General features: G+C 35.9%; 1 protein-coding gene across 26 annotated transcripts in view; it reads right to left on the bottom strand.

Moving 5' to 3' along the window:
* The window catches only part of MAP2 (microtubule associated protein 2), a 284,797-nt gene that overhangs the window by 134,515 nt on the left and 135,344 nt on the right, over nucleotides 1-14,938 (bottom strand). For 10 of the 26 annotated variants that reach the window (XM_043577668.1, XM_043577674.1, XM_043577676.1 and 7 more), the window contains exons 1-2: nucleotides 6,340-6,644; nucleotides 5,979-6,046 (exon numbers count right to left, since the gene is read on the bottom strand). The gene's annotated coding sequence lies outside the window, so the exon portion shown is untranslated. Of the gene's footprint in view, nucleotides 1-5,978; nucleotides 6,047-6,339; nucleotides 6,649-14,938 lie in introns of those variants that run through there. The other 16 variants (XM_043577683.1, XM_043577684.1, XM_043577687.1 and 13 more) reach the window with 6 other exon arrangements.

Here is a 14,938-nt window from a genome sequence, read left to right as displayed (position 1 = left end):
CAGGTCCCTCCTCAGACCTAATGATTCCAAATCTGCATTTTAATGGGACTCCTCCTCTCTGCTGTGAAGTTTGAGGAGCTGATCTCCCTGGGTCTACTCTTACCACCTTATCATCCATTCTCTGCATAACTGCGTGAATAAATCTTTTAATTTTACTTGTACATCCACTGATTATTTCCCCCCTCTAGAAATAAAGTTCCATTAGGGAAGGAAAAGGGCATGGTATTGGTGTTCAATAAATATTCAATGAATGATTAAAAATGGATCTTCCTCTAGTCTGAAGTGAATTCTAGGGGACATGTAGGGCCCCCAATATCTTTTCTTTACCACTAGAAAAGTCCCACTCTCTTTTCTCTTGCTTTTATTAAGGAACATGAATTTTGTTTACCAAGCCTAAATCTTTGTCTGTGCTTTTTATCTCCTTTATCTCAGGACCTTTTCTATACTTTTGTCCTTCTTCTGCTTACACATACACCCTCCCTCTCTCTATGTGCCCTCCCTTTGGCTTAGGACTTACCAGGTTACTAAGAGTAAAGTCACACTGCAGTCACTGTCCTCCTTGCCTTATATATTTTCTCTTCTCTTGCCTTTGAGCTCTGGACCTCTTGAACATGTTTTCTTATTACTTTCATATCCTTATGCACTCATTCACTCCTCAAGAACAATTTGACTGGTCTGGAGTCATACCCAGATTCACAACTAGTCCTGACACTTGTGCAACTGTCACAGTCTCTGCTCCTCCATTTACGTGGACAGAACAGAATCTAAAGTCACTGTGATGATTAAAGTGCCTGTCACAGAGGCTGGCACATGGCAGGCGCTAATGTCATCCTAGATTCCCGTTGTTGGAACAAAAGTGAGGCTAGTTTTGAGCCACCAAATAATATTTGACCAGAAGTTTCACAACACAAAATACATTGATGCTTTTGTTATAGAAACATCCCTTGGAAATAATTTGAAATACCATGTGAGAGTAAAATACAATTCCATTGCAGCATTAGGATGGTAGTGAAAGGTTGGGAAACACGGGGGAATAAACATATCCAATGTCTTCATGATAGAATATTACACAGGTGGCAAAATATTGTAAGAGATGCTTAAGTACTCTGAGCAAAAAAAAAGGCAAAATTCAAGTTGTATTGTTCTGATCCCAGTTACATAAATTTAAACACAATAGATGAAAGGAAGAAAGTTAAACAGAATATTAACCACAGGCTCTGGATAGTGTAATTATGGATGGCTATTACTTCCTTCCTTTACACTCTTCCAAATTTTACAAGTTTTATAAAACGTGGGTTTATTGTTTTTATAACAGAAAACATTACTGAAATAATAATATATGCAACAGACTTTTACCTATTGTCATTCTTCAACTTTTTGGCATAATTTGAGTGTTAGCCTTGTTTTCTATTACTTCACCTGTCCTTTTTTTTTTTTTTAATATTTCTTCCTTTAACTTTGTCAATTCCTGTTACTTAGTCTACCACCTAAATGTCGGTGCTATCAAGAATATTCTCTCGGGTCCTCTTCTCTCCTCTCCTGATAATGTCACCCATGTCCTGTCTCCCCAGTTTCTGTTCTCAGTGTTGGCCCTACATGATCTGCAAACTACCAGATCAGTCTACCTGCATATCCAGCCCGTCATGGCCTAACCCTGCTCCTTCTCTTTTTATCCCCTCTCTCATTCAGTCAATATTTATTGCCTGTACACTACATACTACACAGTCTGCTAGAGACTAGGATGCAACAGAAATGAAAGAGAGCCTCTTGTTTCAAGCAGCTTTTCATGACTTTTCTCCCCTCCTTTTTCCAGTTACCAAATTCCAACATTAGAGGCAGCACTGGGTCCTTCTGCTTTTCATTCTTCTTACTAATCAAGCAGTTGCTATATTCTGCTTATGAGTTTGAGCTCAGAAAACATCTTTCATTTTCATGACCTCTTTTTTATGCCCACTGTGTTGACAGTCGCCCTCTTTGAGCCTTTATTATTTCCTGGATTACCGTATTATAGCTTCCAAAGCGATGCCTCCTTCAACATACTTTCACTCACAACTCCATCTCACACAGAGCTATAAATTAAGTCACCTGAAAACACAGTTTAGGTCATAGTGGCCTGCTATTCAAAATACACCCAACAGCTTCTCATCAAATACTGAACGGTTTCCTCAAGTTGGCATTTAGGGTCCCCTTTACAATGTATTGGGTTGACCTGAATGGATTTTTATTTTGTAGTTCAAAAGGGGGGTAGAATCGTAGCCATTTCAGATGGCACAACTGAACACTATTTCCATCCACACCTTCTAAGAATCCCCTTCCTCTACCCTACACTCTAGAATATAAATGAGATCAGTCTACACTCCCCACTTGTTCACTTTCTTTGGTTTCTGCTCTAAGTGTTGCCTGTTCTTCCTGGAGCTCCTCCATGCATTCTCTCTCCCTGGAATACTTCTTTTGCTACCACTGAGCCTTGAGGGTACTTCTTTGTTTTATTCTGCTGCACCCCACTGGGCTCCAAAAGTGTTCTATTCTATATATGCTTTTCAAGTAGAGCATCTTAATACACGTTTGTAATTGTTAGTGTCCTCAGCTATTTTTCTGGCTAAGTTGTATATAAGGTTGAAGGTAGTGTCTGCACACTGCATACTGTTGCCAGCTTGTTTGTTTGTTTGTTTGTTTGTTTGTTTGGTCATTTGAAACTTCTGCCATATTTCAATTAAAAAAAAAGCTTTACAAAATATTGCATCAAGTTATGCTATTTAACACTTGGATATCTGGCTCATTTAGTTATGTGGACTATAATTCAGTAATATGTCTTCATCGTAATGACACAGGAATCCATTATGGATTAATTTATTTTAAGACTTCCTAATTTCCCTCTGACATTCCTCCTTAAAGAATAAAGTTCTTCAGTTTAAATAAAAAATATATATATTAAAAATATAAAATATATCAGAATTTGATTATGTTACATATTTGAAGATATATTTAGTCCCACCTTATGCATATGAAAACAAGAATCTACAGGCATACTGTTTGAACCTTATTTCAGTATATGTCATGTGCATAAATAAAATATTAAAGCAAATGGCTATGAGCCAAAAAATCTACTAGGAAAAAAAGGTAGTATGTTGTGGTTACTATGAAGGACTTTGGGCCAGACTTGTGTTGGTTGCCCAGTTGGAATCTCTGTTCATCCATCCATAAAATGGAGACCATACCCACCTCCCAGGATTGTGGAGAGAGTTAAAACAAGATAACCTACATTAGGGGCTAAGGGTAATTATCTAGCACATAGTTAATAACCAAAAAACCATAGCTTTATTAATAAAAATAAATGGCAAGAAAAAATAGCATTCTCTAAAACTATCATGACTCTAGAAGTTTCTCTATACATTAGGAAATGATGTCATACTAGTCCACGATGAGCAACAAACCGTTTAAGAAGACTATGACATCATTTCTAGGATTACAGAGGGAAAGAAAGAGACAGAAAGAGAAGGCCTCCTCCCCACTGCTGCAGCAAAATCTTGGCTGAAGACATGAAGAGCAATAAACAACGTCAAGCTTGGGAGTAGTATTTAGGAAGCATCCTTAAAGCAAAACTCATGCTGCAGTTTGGCACCCTTCCCTTGCTGATGAAAGTGAAAAGGGACATTTTAAAAAATTCTTTCCATCTTAACCTAAAACTGGAAAAATTCTTTTCTATATAACTTGGAGAAATTTCCACACATGGTTCGCCTGATTTTCTACCTGATATTAATTATCTAATTAATTATTTTTATTAATTAGAGACGATATAATGAATGTTTTGAGTAGATGAAAAAAAAAAGAAGTACCAAATGTCTGTTTTACAGTGTGTAATCTCATGAAAAACAAGAACAAAAAAGTAACAGAGGAAAAATGCTGATGAAACATTTACTCATCAAATAAGTAAATATTTGTTGAACTCCTACTACGTTCCAGGCACTATTTTATGTGCTGTAGATATCAGTGAAAAAAATCAGTGAAATAATTAACCAATGTCAAGACAAGCCTGATTCGCAAAACCGTGATACAGATCCCTGACTCTCTTCGAGCCCAAAAGTCAAATTTAATTCAGATCTGATGCCATAACAGTCTATTTCAATAAACCCTAGTTGATGACACAAAGTCTGTCAACACACCCCTAGGTATATTTTAAAATGGTCCTAGAAAATGTAGGCACTAAGAGGCTTTAGGTGAGGTAATATGCCACTTTTCCAACACCCAGTTAAATCACAACAGAGCAGATTCGTTCTTTAATTAACAATATATTGAATACATTTTTTAGTGGTTAAATAGCAACATCATCCTTTTCCAACTCATGTATATACCCCAATGTTCAAAATTAATATAATGAGTTGCTAAATGATCCTGCAGATTAGGAAACAGATTCTCACATAAAATATATACTATATGGATTTTGTGAGATGGGAAAATACCAAATAGATTTTTTTGCACCAAAAATGAAATGTATTCACTACTCTGAGTGAAACCTAAAATGAGAGAATAGTCCCAAGGGTTTTACAATATCCAGGAGGAATAGTTAAGTCCTGTCTGGGGATTCCATACCTGACTCCACTGAGTAATTTCTAAGGAAAAATGCAATATATTTCCTGTATCTCTGAGACTAGTCTATTAGATTTTTGTTCAATATCTGAAATAATGCAGTTTCCTTTTTTTAGAACACACTGATTTATTGTAATGAATTCATTCTCTTGTGCAAAAATATTATGTGATATCGCCCACACTCTGGAAGGGTGGTTACAGTGGCATCTGCCCCTTCCTTCTCTCCCACAATAACTACCCACATTACCAAGGCTCTTAGTAAGTGCTTGTGGAATGAATAAATTAAGGGCCTCATAATACACACTGCAGAGAAAATTAAACGAGGACAATGCATTCATCTCCTTCAACTGGTACAAATATTCACACTCACAGATGTACACTCACATACTTCTGGCATTTCAGGATCTGTCGTTGAACATTAGCTATTTCCCAAGTACATTAAAAAAAAAAAAAACTAACTTCACTGCATAAAAGATTTCAGACCGATAATCTTGAGAGGAAATACTATGTGAATGCCAAAGAAAGATTTAAGAGATGTTATTGATCTTCTCAGCAAGGCAGAAAATGTCTTCCATTTTTGGAAGGCAAATTTCAAATATAGCTTTTCTTGACATGAGTGTATGTTGAAGTCAGAGGTAATCTTAAGGAATTAAACAAAAGGTAATACCTGTAATTGCCATCTCCAATCAATACACATCGTGATGCTGAATTCAAAAATTAATATTTTTCATGTAAGGCATAAGGCCCAGGATCAATGGATTCAACTTGATTTCATGGCAAGATGAAGGATTACTTTCTTATGCCAATAAAGCATATGTAAAATCAGTTCTTTTAATAACCGACAACCTCAGCCTTTAAACATGGTGCTAAAGACTGAAGCATCAGTGAAGAAGTTACAATATTTTATTCGCAAAACCTAACAATACTGAGTCATTCCTAAGCTCTTGTCTCTAGCGCTCATTCTACCTGGGAATTTACCAGCGTTTCATTTACCAGTTTAAAAATATCACTTAGTAGCAGGATTCCCTCAGATAAAATCATTACTTTAGTATAGTTCTATTAAATTCAAATGACTGAATTTTCATTAAGATAGAGAATTTTGGACATTTTTTTAGCTGCTATCATAATAAAAATCCAAAAATAAGCCAGACATATTGATATTTGTTAACAACTTGCAACACAGGCAAAAGATATAATTCTTTAAACGTCTTATAATCAAAAAAGCCTTGGATAATGGCATTCTCTGCCTGGGGAATGATACATGCTACAGACAATGATCAACGTAGGCTTAAGGATAAAAGATCAACCATAGACAGATTAATTTGAATAAAAACATTCCAAATCTTTCCCGATTTTCCCTCATTTAAACACCCAAACAAAACATGTGGTACCTTTTAATTTTCTGAATGAGTAGTTCCCAATCAATGTTTCTTCGGTTAGAGACAACAAGCTGAAGAATCTACTGAAACAAAACACAAGAAAAAAAATATACATATACAGGTTTGTTAACTAAATATTGAAAATTGTAACTCACCAGTAAGCAAAGGTATTCTTTACAATCCAGATAATAAATCTATGTCTTGAGATCTGTAGTACAAAAAATGCAGTACTTGAATTTTTAGGAAGCTCAGTAATGAATTTTAAAGCATTTTACTTTGAGATCCCATCAAGCAGATCCTTTGAAAAATGGATTAAAAATAGAACAAAATAAAATTAAAAAAAAAAAAAAAACCAAAAAACCCAAACCATTACCAGTGAATAGGCAGCGATACCACCCAAGTCTAGCCTTTGAGGATTGCTGCAGAATCCTTCTCCCGGAGCATTATCTCTACGGGCTGGCTCTAGCTCTCTAGCTCCAGACAGACGCAGTCTGCAAGCCACCAGCTCCTGTCTGTGTGTGTCGGGGAAAGGGAAGCTGCAAATTAGAAAAAGTCCCCGCAGTGGCGAAAAGGAAAATAAGGCGAGTGGGAGAGGGAGAGAGAGCTCACTAGCCTCAGAATTTTCGAGAATGATGACAAGCCACCCAGCTCCGCCATCATTCACTGACAATAAGATGCAGCCCTGGCTTATGATTTAGCGGTTTACCATAGGGGCTTCTGGTATCAAATGCCTGACAGGCATTTTAATTGCCTCCATCCAAGTGTGTCCCCAGGAGTCGAGTCTATAAGCCTATGAATGTCATCGTCTGGTCTCCTTTGTGTTAATGCCAGACACACACACACACACACACACACACACACACACACACACTGCTTAAATAGAGAGGCAGTTTCCCGGCATATAGGATTACAAATAAATCTGGCTACACAAACTGGACATGACTAAATGGTAGTTTATGGGAATTTTTATTATCTGCATTAATGACATCAGAGGTTGTTTGATGTTTTGTCATTGGCTGCTAATTGCAATATTTTAAAAACTCAGTATCACATATTGCTTACTTATATTCCAAAATAAATAACTGTGCCCAATAGAAAAATGCATATATGTATTTGTATTTTCAGAGGGGAAATTCAATCCCCTTTTAACTGTGATAATTACACACTTGGCAATTTTTCCTTACAAGAGAGAATACCGCAAAAAAACAAAGAGGACTGGAAAACCAGGGTTGATGTGTGATTTCTGTGGGCAATCTATTTTATTCCGTTTACATACAGAAGCAAAAGGAAGTGGCAAGGAGCTTGAGTACTGGGACTTTACCGTCCCCAAGGGCCAAGGCAGGGAACTGAATCTCTGGCATAATCAGTATCCCCTTTATGTTAGCAACTGAAATGAACAGTTGACTATCCCTGTTTTACGGTGCCCTTTATGTAGGGAGGTTACATGTGGAATAATTCCCTGAATTTATTGCCTGGACAAAAGAGCTGGGGAAAATGTTAATAAATAAATTAATTTTTATAGCACTGTTAGCTTCCTGCATCAGTGAATAGAACAAAATTCGATCTATACCAAAAGGGCTGGCTCTGAAGGAGGTTGCCAGGAGGGAGCATCACCATGGTTACCGGAAACAGAAAGTACTGAGAAAAATAAGGTGATGATAGAGAAAAGAGGAGACTCCAGTGGAGGAAATTTAGAGACCAAGGGATATGCTTCATTCTTTGCCTTCTGGAAAGAACTGTCTCTATCGGTTTTACATTCTATTTTTGACACATTAAGATGAATTTACATCCTCCATTAGCCACCTTTCTCCACTTTTCAATCACTAGCTAATTTTGCTTTCATAAATATTCAAATTACGGTTCTTTTGTACGACATGGTTCCTACTTCTCCTTGCTTCTGTCCATATTCTGGATTCACGGACACCACTCAACCTAGTCCACACCCTTTGTCTCATAGGCGAGGAAGCAGAAGCCCAGGGAATCTGACCAAGGTCACAAAGCAGGCTGGAGATCCAGCAGAAATACCATCCCAGTTTCCTATCTCAGGTGCCCTGCTTTAATTCTTTCAGCAAGTGATTTTCATGCCCTGCTCTGTCCCGTTCTGTTTGCAAGCAAAAGCGATTCCAGAAACATCCTTTGTCTTTGATTTTGTAAGCTTTCCTTTACTTGCTAAAGCAGTGATCTTCCTCTTTAAAATATGTTCCAATAATTCTGAGACGAGTCTTGCTTAATAGCTGTGCTGTACTGTATTGGGGGTCTGAAGAATCTGGGGTAATTATGTCACTGCTTTTCTTTCATTTCCAGCCCGACAACCAGATGAATCCAGCATGATTACCCTTTTGTGAACCTATCTTGTTGAGCCTGAACTTAATCATCATATACTAGGCACTCTATCATCCCCGGCAGGCATTGTTCTTTCTGCAAGCATGAAACTGGGCAAACTCAGCTGTTTTCCCAAGGTTCCCCCTACTTTGTGTAGTTTCATGAAGTTACCCAAAATAATAAAACTGGAAAACTGGGAGCCCAAGTTAAAAAAAAAAAAAAAAAAATTAAGAGATCTTTCACTCAAAAACCACCACTGGGGGGCGCAATATTTGTTAAAATCTTTCTGAGTCAGCAAAAATTGTGATTAGGATTTTGACCTTGCTGTTTTACTGTGTTTATTTCCTTCATAAAATGTTCTTTCAATATTCAGTTCTTATAACTCATTGCTTTTAGGTTAACTCATCCATAGGTAGGATCAGTTTGATTTTTCTGATGTCTGAAATACAGTTGCTGTCATTACTATTGTCCTCTGCCCCCAGTATGTCAACTACAAAATAAAGAAATAACATTTAAAATATGATTACCCTACTAAAATTACGAGAGAGTTCAGATTTCAGTTAACCTTACATAGTGGTTAGACATCTTCTCTTCCAAAAAGTGTTTCTTAAATATGATCTTTCTGTTAATTGTCTATTTTTCTCTAGTGATTTGGACACTAAAGTTATTTTTTTAAAGAAATGTTTTAATATATTAATTATTGATAATATATTGTTAACTTCTAAGCACAAAAAAAAGATGCATAAGATTGTCATTTCTTCAAACAGAAATATTTTGTCAGAATCTTATAAAGTATACATAATGGTCCTGGTCAGTCTAAAAAAAATAGCACAGCTTCAAAAATATTTAGGACTCTTTAGGAGTCATTTAATAGTTGAGAATATTTGCTTTGTCATTGAGAATGAATTGGTAGATTCTTTTTCTTTTTTTTTTTTTCTTTTCATTTGTTAGTGGATGGAAGCAACTATTACTTTAGCATGTGCATTGTATACTAAGCACTATATTTGTAATTCTTCTCTTTAATTCTATTCTAAGACCACAAGATGGCAGATAATTGAGAGCCTTTCATAACATTTTATATTTTTTATATTTGTGCTTATGAGCCTAAACTGTATTGCTTTCCTTCCCTTTATTCTCTTTGACAATATTCTAGACCTTCGCTTAGTACCATTCATCAGTTTAACCAATTTTGATGACATACAGACATATATTTCAAACACTTGATAGGTATGGGGGAAAAACAACATTTCCTTCTCCAGGAACTTCAACTATAGTGGAGAGGACATAAAAGTAAGCAGGAAATTAAGCTAACACTTCATTTTCTACCTTTGATGACACACTTTGTCTCTGCCCGTCTGTTAAAATCTACTTCATCTCAGATCCTGATGGTTAAGAATCTGATTTAACTACACCCCCAAATTCAGTTAGCTTACCCCTATGGCTCTTCTGGAAGACCCTTAGTTTTACTCCCTAGATACAGTGGTCTGTATATTTGTGTATCACTCTTGGAGTTCTTTAGGAATGAATAATGGAGGTATTTCTTCCTTACCTCCTTGAAGCCTTTGCTCACATATCATCTTCCCAGCCAGGGCTTTCCTGACTATTATGATGAAAACTGTAACCATGTCTCCCACAGCCTTCGTCCCTGCTCCTGCTTCCCTTTTTCCACAGCACTTACCACTTTCTATCACACCATAAACCCGTATTTATTATGTTATTATTTACTACCTGCCTCATTCTGCTAGTTCTGTGAGGGAAATCATCTTTACACGTTTGGGATACATGTATCCCACACGTTTGGGATACACGCTGGTGTATCCAAAGCACCCAAAACAGTGGCTGGGAACATAGTAACATTCAAAATATATATACATATTTTTAATGAGTAAATGTGAAAATCACATTAGCAGATGAATTGAAGCATTTAAGCACAAGAAAATTCTTTGTGTTCTATATTGATTTCCTTGTTCCATATATTCAGTCTTCCTTATGAATATTGTATTTTATTTGTATTATAAATCATTTTTCCCATGGAATCAATATTTTTTGTTATTTCCATTAAAGGATATACATTTATTTAACATAGGGACTTGTCTCTTGCTTTCTTTGAGTTCTCCAATGTTCCTAGCACAGGATTATCAGCTCTTAAATGCTAAGACAGAGATTGTTTGATAAATAATACTTCTATTGGTGTTAAATATGCTAACATTTAATCTTTAGATTATTTAAATAAAATTAGAATAGTTAATAAATCAATACTGCCTTATGGCCAAAATGCTTAGAAATGTCTTTTAATTTTTTAAATGTATTTTTATTATTTTTTAATATGAAATTTTTATATGAAATTGTCAAATTGGTTTCCATACAACACCCAGTGCTCATCCCAACAGGTGCCCTCCTCATTGCCCATCACCCACTTTCCCCTCTCCCCTACCCCCCATCAACCCTCAGTTTATTCTCAGTATTTAAGAGTCTCTTAGGTTTGTCTCCTTCCCTCTCTGTAACTTCCCTTCCCCCCTTCTCCCCCCAGAAGACCTTCCCCCCGGTCTTCTGTTGAGTTTCTCAGGATCCACATAAGAGTGAAAACATATGGTATCTGTCTTTCTCTGTATGATTTATTTCACTTAGCCTAACACTCTCCAGTTCCATCCATGTTGCTACAAAAGGCCATATTTCATTCTTTCTCATTGCCAAGTAGTATTCCATTATATATATAAACCACAACTTCTTTATCCTTTAGTCAGTTGATGGACATTTAGGCTCTTTCCATAATTTGGCTATTGTTGAGAGTGCTGCTATAAACATTGGGGTACAGGTGCCCCTATGCATCAGCACTCCTGTATCTCTAGGGTAAATTCCTAGCAGTGCTATTGCTGGGTCATAGGGTAGATCTATTCTTAATTTTTTGAGGAACCTCCACACTGTTTTCCAGAGTGCCTAATTTTTTTTAATTTAAAAATAATTCTAAGATTTTATTTTTAAGTAATCTCTACATCCAACGTGGGGCTCGGACCCACAAGCCCCAGATCAAGAGTCACATGCTCTACCGACTGAGCCAGTCATGCGCCCTTGAAGTAGCTTTTTATAAATTGACTATAATTACTATACTTGGCACTTAAAAAAATTAATAGTAGAAATAATAATTATACTTTTACCTTATACTCTGAAATTTGTCATTCTAAATATAAACAGATATCTGAGTATCTTACAAATTATATAACATCCAAATTCACTGCACACTGTTACGCCTTATTTATCACAGATGGCATCTCTTCTTTGAACAAATTTTGTCCACACAAAAGTATCCTGTGGTCAGGCTCCATGTCCCAGCACCCTGCCTGCCTTAAGACAGACTACTGAGTCAGGATTTCCATGGAATGGGCCTGAAGCCTGTGTACTCCAGGTGACTTGAATGCCCGGAAAACCTGGGGAAATGCTACTTCCAGAGTGTCCTCCTTCAAAGAAAGTCTAGAAAACTTGGGTGTTTTGGCGGCAGATTGAGTTTATGCTAATCAGAGGTAACCAAACTGCTCATGAAGCGTCAGTAGATATGGTTAATGGATGCTTCCGTTGTTTATAAGATTCAAAAAACATGTGTTAATGTAAAAAAAAAAAGTACACTGTGGTCAGACAAAAAACAAAAAGAAAGAAAAGTGTCACAATTAGTGTATCTGTCTGAATTATATGAAATGTTGAAATTACATTACCTTTTAACCTATAAAATAGCAATTTCATATTGTTCAATAATACCTGGAGAAGTCATAAAAAGGAAGCCGAACTGAGTAGAGAACTGTACAAAATGTCCCAGTCTCTAGGCAAAGGCAAGTCTTCAATAGCCACTAAATAAAATATGACAAGTTTCAAATTCAATATGTGACACTTTCCAGAATATTACAAATTATGAGAAGCATAGGCCCCAATACTAGTGATTACTTTTAAGGCCATGAGGCTCTATGATTCATGTGAGGATCTGAAAATCTTCTAGAAATGTTTCTTGAATTCTTTGACAAATTCTACAGTAAGTCTCTGGATTTCATTTCTTAAAAATGCCTAGGCAAACAGATTCAATGTAATATCAGCAGTGCAAGATATATGTTCCAGGGGATTCCTGATTTATGGGATGAATAACTGGTTGGGAGGTAAAAGACAATCCCTAAGCACCCAAAGGACACATTTATGTAAATTACTCACATGATGTTCTTTTGTTTTCATAGCAAACTATAAAAATTATTAACATAAACAAAGCTGAATTATCTTTATAAAAAATAAATAACCAATATCTTGAGAAATTCATATATAGGATTTTGAGAGCAGATAATGGGCAAAGTTATTATAGAAGGATAAAAATCCCTTGCCCAGCAATAACATCTTTAAATCACTTGACTCTTGCCCCTAAATTCTTCTTGTTATGATTAAAGAGGATGAACTACATTCATCAGCTTGTTGTGTGCTTCATCTTTCACTGACTTTCACTAGGTACTCTATGCTACTGAGCTGGATTTTTACTTATCCAAAATTTGAAAACAGATTGATATTGTTCAGGCCTCAACTTCCATAATTATTCACCTTTTTAATATTTATATTAATTGTCTCTTCACATACAACCCAGTAGAAAAAATTTTAGGGGAGCCCGGTGGCTCAGTCAGTTGATCATCCAACTCTTGATTTCAGCTCAGGTCATGATCCCAGGATTGTGGGATTTTAGCCCCGTATCCAGCTCTGCACTGAGAGTGGAGCTTTCTTAAGATATTTTCTTTCTCTCTCTCTCCCTCAAATAAAAAGAAAATTTAAAATTTTTAAAAATAAAAACTTTTAAGCCAAGATACTTAGTATTTTCACTGAATTTAGATAGAGTGAATCAGAAATGGAGTATGTTTATAAAGAAGCAAAGAGCATACTTACATATGGGTCACCTACAGTCATCTTTGCCATGTTCACTGTGATTTTGATTAGACTTGACCCATACTGGGAAGGATGAATATATTCTAAGCAAGTAGGGTGAGGAGTAAGGCAACATAACTGGACTACTTTCCGTTTGCTCTTGTATCATGTTTTATTCCTCTGAGTCATCAGGATCAGAGTTTGGCTTCACAATTTCATTTTAAATCTTAGTGTGGTGATTTTTTTTCCTAAAGTTCAGTTATATTCTTATCCAAATATAAGCACAAAATACATTTCAAATTATTTTTGGGTTATGCACCATTTTTAACCTCAGAAATATTCATATTTCACGGGCAATTTTTCACAGGCAGTTTCAAAAATGATATGCTCTTGTTTTTCTTTATTCCATTAGTACTCTTATTTCACTCATTAAGGTGAAGCCAAAAAAAGATGATGTAAATAGAGAAAGGAAAGAGAAGTTTTTCCAATTGTCAGCACCCAAAATACAGTCTGCTATTTAGTGAAATAGCTAGCTTAAAGGCCATATTTAAGTTGTGTATGCCATCACCACCGAGGCTTAGGAAATGACAGTTACCCCAAGTTCTATTCTGCTCATATACTTTCATCAAAGTAAATGGAACAAAACTTCTTTTTGCAAAACAGTGTTATGTGAACTTCAATTCTGAAAAATAATTGCTAGTTCAATTCATCAAGTTATAATCTCATTACACTTGAAGAACTATGTTGGGAATAAAATTCTCCAGGTACTGAAAACTATAATGGCAGAACAACTGAAACTCTTACCCACTGCTGGTGGGAGAACAAGCTAGTATAGACCCTTTTGAAACTTCTTTGGCAAGACTTAGTAAAGTAAAATGTAAGTCTACCTCATCAGCCAGTAATTCGATTTCTAGGTATATACTCAAGAGAACTGAATACATATGCCTATCTAAATACATTTTTGGAAATGTTCTTAGTAGCTTTATTCATAACATCATGAAATTAGAAACCACTCAAATGCTCAACAATAGTAGAAGCTGTTACAGTATATTCATACAATGGATTAGCACAGTGAAAAAAATAAAGAATAAAAAAGGATTACTGTTACATCCAAGTACACTGATGAATCTCATAGGCATAATGATAAGTAAAAGATACAGACACAAAAGAGGACATACTGTTTTACTCCATTTATATGCAATTCAAGAACAGACAAAACTAATGTTCAGAAATAGAAGTCAGAATAGCGTTTACCTCTATGGGGATTAAGATAAAGGGTAGTACTGACTAAGAAGAAGTACAATGCGTCTTGACATGGGTGGCTGTGACATGTTGAGGGGGGTGTACAATCGTGATGCATGTGCTTTATTAAGGTATATTATACCTCAATAATAATAACAATAGCAATAAAATACTGTGATGCCAATGGTTTAGAAATTCTGTTTATAGCACATTTTAGGATCCACAGTTAACATTCTGCAAAGGGTTCTGGTATGAACATACATACTCAGGTGTGGAACCATGGCCTCATAAATGAAGGCCCTATGAGTATTATGTGTTTGTTAAATAAACGAACTGCAAGAACATTTCACATGGGCTTTTAATAAATAAATAGGAAACAGTGAACTAAAAAAAACTGTATAGTAAAATGTGTATCTTAGAAATTTAGTAACATGGGAAAATACTTGTCTATAGCAATACCTACTCAACTACACTGTGATGACCAAAGCATGGACAGGTGAGGTGCCTTTTATACTGTCCCTTTCACG

The sequence above is a fragment of the Prionailurus bengalensis genome, chromosome C1 (genome assembly GCF_016509475.1).
Source record: "Prionailurus bengalensis isolate Pbe53 chromosome C1, Fcat_Pben_1.1_paternal_pri, whole genome shotgun sequence".
NCBI classification, from domain to species: domain Eukaryota; kingdom Metazoa; phylum Chordata; class Mammalia; order Carnivora; family Felidae; genus Prionailurus; species Prionailurus bengalensis.
Note: the sequence above shows the minus strand (reverse complement) of the source record. Positions and strands in the feature narration are given on the sequence as shown.